The sequence below is a fragment of the Chrysochloris asiatica genome, unplaced genomic scaffold (assembly GCF_000296735.1).
Source record: "Chrysochloris asiatica unplaced genomic scaffold, ChrAsi1.0 scaffold00047, whole genome shotgun sequence".
Classification (NCBI taxonomy): domain Eukaryota; kingdom Metazoa; phylum Chordata; class Mammalia; order Afrosoricida; family Chrysochloridae; genus Chrysochloris; species Chrysochloris asiatica.
This window is the reverse complement of record NW_006408565.1, coordinates 18,204,478-18,213,722: the sequence shown is the minus strand read 5'-3', so window position 1 is coordinate 18,213,722 and position 9,245 is coordinate 18,204,478.

The following is a 9,245-nucleotide window of genomic DNA, read 5'->3' as shown; positions in this document are numbered from 1 at the left end:
GATCAGAGCTCAACTAGAAGAAGAAAGAAGAGGAAAAAAAGAGTAATCTGATAAGACTTGATGAACTTGACCTACACCTATGGATGCAGTAGCTCAAAAGAGGGAACAAGGCTTTATAGCGAGGATTATTCCCACCCCCTCCATACACGTGGACATGGATGGGCAGCTTGGACACTGGCTACCCAAAATGGGGGGGGTGGGGAGGGAGGAAGGGATACAAAGCCAAGAAGTGACTGGCTTACAAGCTTTCAAGAGGGAGCCTAGATCCAGAGGGTACAGAGGAAGGTAGAATCTCCACTGAGTAGTATCCAATATGTCTATATTTCTGGGCGGGGCTGATGAAAGGAGATGCAGATCGGTCTCTTATGATACAATGGTGAGTAATTGTTATCAGGGCTGACTGTGAAGGTTGGAAATGTAAAGGTAGACATTTTGTAGTAAAACGAGGGGAGTGATTGACTTTGCAGTCTAGGAGCAGGGGTTCCTGGGACCCTCAAGAGAGAAGAGCAGAGAGCAGGACCCTACCCAGAGAAGCAGTGACACCAGAGATGGAGACACCAGAGATGGAGGCAGAGACGATGATGTGGAGAGATGGAGCGGCTGGGGACTTTAGACCCAGAGAGGGAGAGGGGCTGTGTGCTGACGACCAGGGGGCAGGCTTGCAGGGTATACCCTTTGGTTGGTTGATGATGTATGGAGGGGACTGTAACCATGGGATTGCAACACACAAGATAGGAGGAATGTAAACCTAATGTTCTCCCATGTAAACTATCACATAATTCACAATAAAACATTAAAAAAAAGAAATAATGGCAGAAACCTTTCCAAATTTAACAATGAACGTGAATCTATACATTTTAAAAGCTCAGTAAACTCAAGTAGGATAAACCCAAAGAGATCCACATTCACACATTTAACCCAACTCCTCAAAAGCAAAGATATAGAATCATGTAAGCATCATGAGAGAAGCCAATTTTCACATACAGGGGATCGTCAATAAAATTAAGAGTCAATTTTTCCTCACAAATCTTGGAACCCAGAAGGCAGTGGAATGACATAAAAGCATCAACCTAGAATTCTATGCCTGACAAAACTGTCTTTCAAGGAAGAGGGCAAAATTAAATCATTCCCAGAAAAACGAAAGCTGAGAGAGCTCATGTTGACTTGACTTGCCTACAAGAAATACTATAAGGAAATCTTGCGCTAGAACTGAAAAGACACTAGAGACAATAACTCCAGGCTACATGTTAGAAAGAAAGTTCTCTGGTAAAGATGATGTCATTAACAAATGTTAAGGGCCAGTTTTACAGTACTGTTTTAGTAATTATGACCCACAAATATATAAAATATCATTAAAATTTTACACTATTGGGTAACATAATGTTTAAAGATATAATTGTGGTACCTACATAAAGATGAGGAGGAGAAGCAATGTATATAGGAATAGTGATTTTGTATGTTACTGACGTTGACAGCAATTTAAACTAAGTCTTTATAAATGTAAGATATTAAACATAATCCTCATGGTAACCACACACACACTATATATATATATATACACACACACACACACACATACATCTATATGTATGTGTGTGTGTGTATATAAAAGGGAATCAAAATGGCTTGACTGATAACTGACAAGGTTGGAGGTTGGATATATCAAAAGAGAGGCTTGTCAATCTACTTCCAAAAAAGTAACCATTTATAATCCTATGGAGTACTATTTTGAAACACATGGGGTGTACTCCAGCCTCCAACCTTTTGGTCAAAAGTCTAGCATATTAACCATTTGCATGATTCAGGGTTTCCTTGCTATACTGTTGTTGTTGTTAAGTGCCGTCGAGTTGGTCCCAACCCATGATGACCCTGTATAGGGTTTCCGAGGAGCATCTGGTGAGCTTGAACCACCGACCTTGCAGATGAAACCGACTTTGCAGTCCAGTGCATCAGCCCACAGCACCACACCAGGACTTCCCTGGTATACAGTAGGTAATATTTAATCACTGCAAATAGTTCTTCCCTAAAGATCATGCTTTTCCTTTGTCTGGACTATCCACAAGACACAAGAATAAGAAAGACCAAAGAAAAACCAATGCATTTGAATTATGGTTTTAGAGAAGAATATTGAAATGTCCATACACCGCCAGAAGGAAAAAACAAAGCTGTCTCAGAAGCACAGGCGGAATACTCCTGCAAGGATGGCAAGACCTCATCTCTCATACTTTGGACATGTTATCAGGAATGATCAGGCCCCGGAGAAGGGCAACATGCTTGACAAAGAGAAGGTCAGCAAAAAAAAGGAAGAGCCTCAACAAGATGGACTGACACAGTGGCAGCAACAATGGACTCAAACATAACAATTGTGAAGATGGCACAGGGCTGGGCAGTCTTTCATTCTGTTGTGCACAGGATTGCTATGAGTCGGAGCAGACTCAAGGGCATATAGCAACAAAAATAACATCCAGATGATAGGCATTTAAGATAAGTGTCCTAGATTCCTATCATTCTCTAATAGCACCAAGAGTGTGCCTAGTTCATTCCTTGAAGCTTAGAAGAGCTAGAATGAAAGATGTGGTAAACATCTTATACATACACGTACAATGAGTTATGCAAAGAAACTGAAGAGAATATTAACTGCTCCATTTCACACGAGCCCAGAGTTTGGACTCCTGGTGTGACGCTGTAGGATCAGCATGGGACTGTGAACCATACGATCAGCAGTTGAAACCCAACAGTTTGCTCCTTGGAAACCCAATAAAGGGTCACTATGAGTCAGAACCAACTCAGTGGCTCTTAACAACAACATAGCTGACAGTATTCTGAAAAACACCGATTGATATTTATACCACACTGGATGGCAAACTTTACACATACATTAATTCACCTCTTGCAATAATCTTTCTCCGTTGTGAAACTGTTAGTAATTCTGATTTAACAGATCTCTGCAAAGGTGATCATCTTATCAGACGCAGAGTAATAACAGTTCTCAGCTTAAAACAGTTTATAGCAGAGTTATCAGAAGTTATATGTGAATGGCAAATATCCTTAGCCAAATAAATTCACCCAACTGTCACATGGCTGAAGATTTAGATTACTGAAAATACTTGCCTCCACCACGCCAACGATAAAGAAAGACTTATGAGGTAAAAATCATTACTTCTTATTATTACCAAAACGTATCCCCTTAGAGGAAAAAAAAAAAAAAAATCAAAAGAATATCAAAATGGCACTATGAAACACCAATTGCCACCATTCAGAAATATAATTCTCTTCCCTTCTTCTGTAGTCATGATTCTTAACAATATCAAAGCAAGCTGGAAACATTTTTCACCATTCCATTTACTTGCAAATCACAGCCAATAGGAGTTGACAGAGCAGCCTATCTTATCCAACTAACAGAGCCACCCAAGAGAGAAGATTCTCTAATGGTACAACAATGTGTAAGACCGTTAAAAGTCCATTTTCAATCACAGAGCAAAAGAATGGATTTTTTCCGTAGCTTTTTTTCATTATTTTTTTCCCAGTCCATCCATAGCTCTGGGCTAAAATAGCACCAACAAGGGCAAAACAAAACACGAAGTTTTGCTTGCATCACTTACAATTTACTTCCGATATTTAAGTAAAATGTCCTGATGGAGAAAAAAAATCCTGTAAACTATCACAACTCTAAACATATTTTCTGAGGATGTAGTCCCATTTGAAGTCAGCATCATTTTATTTGGTGATTTTGAGGTATGTAAACAAATACAGGCAATGTGGGGTTTTTTCTAATTATAGTCACAGCCAATTTCCAGAAAGATGTTCTTTTTCTTAAGAGAAAACAGTCAGCAGCATTTCAACATAAACCTTCAAAAGGCAAGCATGTTGTAATAAAAACACTATCAGGCATGATTTTCAGCAGACTAAAATTTTTATGTTGTCATATAGAATGGACAAAGCCAAGAAAAATTCTTTCCAGAAGTTCCAGACCACTTTAATGACTACATATCCAGTGTTAAAAGGAGCTCTGGTAGCGTAGTGGTTACAAATCGGGCTGCTAACTGCAAGGTCAGCAGTTTGAAACTACCAGCTGTTCCGCGGGAGAAAGATGACACTTTCTGCTCCCGTAAAGATTTACAGTCTCAGAAACCCTGTACAGGGTCACTATGAGTTAGAACCGACTCCACGCACATAACAACAAATCCAGTGTTAAATGTTTTAATTTATAGTCTTCCAAAAATTATTTTTAAATAAATCAACAAATTTTCACTTTTCAAAGATGGGCAGCTTATAAAGTGATTTTAAAATAAATTTGAGCGGTAAGATCAGAAAGGGCTTAACTGAAAAGTAAAAAAGAACAAAAAGAGTAGAAGTCAGAATTACTGAAAATATAATTCAAAACATACCAATATTCTGTGCTATCTTAATTAATGGCAATATTCTGAAATCAAACTAATTTGTTATCTGACATGGATTCAAAGACTCCTAGTGTGGTCTTGTAGAATACGCATTCAACCATTAGGTCGGTTTGAACCACAGATACGGTTCAATCTCACTAGACGCTCCTCAGAAACCCTATACAGGGTCACTAAGAGTCAGAACCAAATTGACAGCATTTAACAACTACCACCTGGCAGTACTACTACCTAATTGGGTTTTCCTGACTTGAGTCTCTTCCTCTTCAATCCATACTTATTTCCTATGCTCTAACATGAAGCACCACCACTCATCTGTCAGTCTGTTGTACTGTGGTGGCCTGCATGTTGCTGTGATGCTGAAAGCTATGTCACTAGTATTTCAAACATCAGCAGGGTCACACATGGTGGACAGATTTCAGCAAAACTTCCAGACTAAGAGACTCTGTAGAAGGATATGGAGTCTACTTCTGAAAAACTTGGCCAGTAAAAACATTATGAATAGCAGAAGATAAGAGTGCCAGATGATGAAACACTCAAGTTGAAAGATACTAAAAATTAGACTGGGAAAGAGCTGCCACCTCAAAGTAGAGCCAGCCTTAGTGATGTGACTGAAGTAAAGCTTTCTGGACCTTCAGAAGAGATCAGTCCTTGAAGAAGGATATCGTGCTTGGTAAAGTCGAGAGTTAAAAAGAGGAAAATTCTCATTGAGATGGATTGACACAGTGGCTGCAAAAATGGGTTCAAGCACAGGAAGGACTGAGGATGGTGCAAGACCAGGCAGTGTTTTGGTCTGTTGAACATAAGGTCACTATGAGTTGGAGCTGACTGGATGGCACCTAAAAACAACATGAAACATCCCTTAAGTGGCAAACATTTGGTTCTTTCCTGTATGTTTTTGTAACCTGAGCCCTGGTGTAGTGCTGTGGATTAATGTACTGAAGTGCAAGGTCAGTTTGAAACACAAGGTCAGTGGTTCAAATCCATCATCCGCTCCTCAGAAACCCTATACAGGGTCGGTATGAGTGGGAACCAACTCAATGACACTTAACAATGTGTAAAAAAGGAGTCCTGGTGGCACAGTGGGTTAAGCATTGGACTAACTGAAAGGTACATGGTTGGAACCCGCCAGTCCTTCTGCAGAAGAAAGAAGCTGTCTGCTTTAGTAAAGATTACAGCCTCAGAAACCCGATGGAGCAGATTTACTCTATTCTGTAGGATCGCTATGTGTCGGAATCAACTCAATAGCAGTACATTTTAATGCCTGGAATGATTTTCCTTCTTTCCTCCACTACTCTAAAGCCTTTCAATTTGTAACTACTGCCTAGACTACCTTCATGGGCTTCAAAGTGCAATTCCAGAATCCTGTCAATAATCCAATCTTCTACATCAGGCTCCTGAAACTTTCAGAAGGATGGCCTGTGGCAGGTTTTTGTAGAGCAACGTAATGTCAAGATTCTGGAGAGCAACATACATTTAAAGCAGCCCGGTAGGTCCCCATCTTGGATCAGGCATAGTTGTTTGTTTCCAGTAGATCAAAATACCAGAGGCAACATATTTGGTTGTTATACAACGTGTACACAGTCCTCGTGTAAGATGACAACTACCAAAACATTACGGTTCAAAGCCCTGCTAGATTTGTGGCTTGCCTCCTTAGTTGTAAGTGATCGCATGTTGCTTCTCTTCAATTACCCTCAGTTGTTATATTTGTTGTTGTTAAGTGCCATTGAGTTAGTTCTGACCCACAGTGACCCTGTATAGGGCTTCCAAGGAGCAGCTGGTGTGCTTGAACCACCAACCCTGTGGTTCAAACTGACTTTGCAGTCCAGTGCATTAGCCCACGACACCACACCAGAACTTCAGTTGTTATATTTATTAGTTGTATTAAAAAAAAAAAAAAAAGAGGAATTAACCCTTCAAAGAACTATTATAAGGATTAGGGAAAGTAATCCCTATAAAGAATTTAGTATATAGCAGGTGTTCAATAAAAGGAGCCCTGGTAACACACTGGTTAAGCACTTGACTGCTAACCAAAAAGTCAGTGGTTTCAACTCACCAGCTACTCTGGGGGAGAAAGATATGGCTGTTTGCTTCCATAAAGATGACAGACCAAGAAACCCTATGGGCAGTTTTACTCTGTCCTATGTGATTACTGGAGTCCTGGTACGGCGCTGCAAGGTAATGCACTGGACCACTAGGTCATTGATTCCAACTCACCAGCCGCTCCTCGGAAACCTTATACAGGGTTGCTATGAGTCAGAATTGACTCAATGACACTTAACAACAATAATACGATCATTAGTCCTGGTGTGGTGCTGCAGGATAATCCACTGGACCACAAGGTCAGTCTGAACTACAAGTTGGTGGCAAACCCACCAGTCACTCCTTGGAATCCCTATATTGGGTCACCATGAGTCAGAACCGACTCAATGGCACTTCACAACAACATACGATCATTACGAATCAGAATTGATTCAACAGCAAGAAGTTTGGTTTTCTTTCCTTCTTTCTGCTTTTTTTAGGTGTTCAATTTGTTGTTGTTAAGTGCCATCGAGTCAGTTCTGACCCATAGCGGCCCTATATAGGATTTCCAAGGAGTGACTGGTGAGCTTGAACCGCTGACCTTGCAGTTCAAACGGCTTTGCAGTCTGATGCATTAACCCATGGCGCCACACCAGGACTCCAGGAGTTTAATTGTTGTTGTTGTTAAGTGCCATCGAGTCGGTTCCGACCCATAGCGACCCTGTACAGGGTTTCCGAGGGTGTAAATCTTTACGGGAGTAGAAAGCCTCATCTTTCTCCCGTGGAGCAGCTGGTAGTTTCGAACCGCTGACCTTAAGGTTCACAGCCCGATTCGTAACCACTACGCTACCAGAGCTCCAGGAGTTTAATAAGTGCTATTATATGTGACAAAATACTGTTCCAACACTGTGTGGGTTTTTTTGTTATTTAAATATTCATAATATTAGCTGCCTTTTCCCAGCTAGGCCATAGACTTCTGAAGAATTCCTGGCTGAAAAATTCACACAAGCACATTCATTCCAAAGCTCACTAGAACCCAAAGCTACTTACTTTTCTTACTGTCTTAGCCTTTCAGATTTTAGGGTAGGTATTACTCTGCCAAAATAATTTTTGGTCTGAATGATCAAAAGGATCACTTTCTCATGTGAAGATTGAGAAAAAATGACAAGGTACTCACACCAGTCCAAGCATCTGTCTGAAGATTACATAACATATACTGCTGCCTCCAATACCACTGGAAGTCCAAACTACCCTGCCTCTCTTCTAACCAGTTTACCCAGCTGCAGCCACCACAGCCCCAGCACAACAGGAGATGCACCAAGATTCTAGATGACCCAGGGTCAGGGTTGACAGACCCCAAGGTATGGACAAGAAAGGGAACAGAGAGAAAAATGGGGAAAGAAAATAAGTGCTGACTCCTCCATTTTAACCTACTCAAGTAAACAACTAGATTTAGGAAAAATGAAATCTGATACTGAATCTGGATCCCTTATTTCCTAACTTAGGAAAGTCATTTCCCTCCAAACTTCAGTTTCCTCATAAATGATAAGCTATTACACAGTTATTATGAAGATTAAGATCTACGTAAATTCCTGGAATATAGAAGACATTCAGCTAATGTTGTTTCTATCCCTTCTATCTTTTACTTCCATGTTAAGAAAAGAAAAAAAAATGACAGAGGACAACAAAATATATATGTGAACTTTTGCTTACTTCATTTTGATGGTTTACTTCTATGTAAGCAAAGTGTAGGGCAAATGCAACAATACTATCAACAGTAATCTAAAGGAGACACGTCAACTTGAATAGTTTGTATAACTGAGGCAAAAGATATACTTTAAATTATCCATATAATTGCCAAAATTCTCCACTTCATATTATCTGATTATATATAAGTGCTGAGAAATTTTTAAACTATACTAAAATTAAATCATCTGATACTGGTGAATAAGATTCTTGTATTTTATGAATGAATATCAAGTACCAATAATGAGTTAGATGGGATACAACCATGCAGAAAGGTAATAAGGTTCATTTTGACATTACTTTTTAAATGAAACAGAATAATTTCAGTAAGATCAAGTCTAATACTATAGTACTTAGCTGTAACAAAGCACTCTATTTAGTCAAATAAAGACAGGAGGACATTGAACTTTACTTTGCATTTTTCAAAACATTCATATTTTCTTTTTCAACTATTTACTTTTAAATAAGGAGGTAACGTTCTAAAAATGATACAGTTGCTACTGCAAAGTATTAACAATAAGACTGAGGGTGGCAAAAGAGAAAGGGCTAGTGCAAGCTGTAACAAAGGCCCAGCACACAGGCTGGGGCTAAGCCCAGCGTATAAAGCACTCTTTGTCTTTCTGGTCAATGCAGGGCCTTTGACTGTCCTAGTATATCATAATAAGCCAGCACTAGAAGATGGAGGAGGAGGTGCTCTGCCTCTTTAGGGGATATCTCCTCAGCTGCCTGGCTACAATAAGGATGAAGATTGCATGGACACAGAGAAGCTTTCCAAGCATGTAGCTACCCAGTCTTTGTCTATTAACAGACCAATAAAGAAAACTCATGTACTCTGCCTACATTACATTTCTCTTTATTATTAAACAAAATTCCAGCAATTGCATTTCTATTTCGCATTGAAGCTTTCCATTCAAATTCTGTTTATTCAGAAAACTACAGAGGCTTCCAACTTGAACTCCAGCAATGATAACCCTGTATTTTTTGCCTGAGGATAAACCAGAAAAGTTTAAATGAAGACATTTTGTTTTCACTCAGGTATGTTTCAAAGGACAAGTAATCAAAGGATGCTGCTTCTCTCCT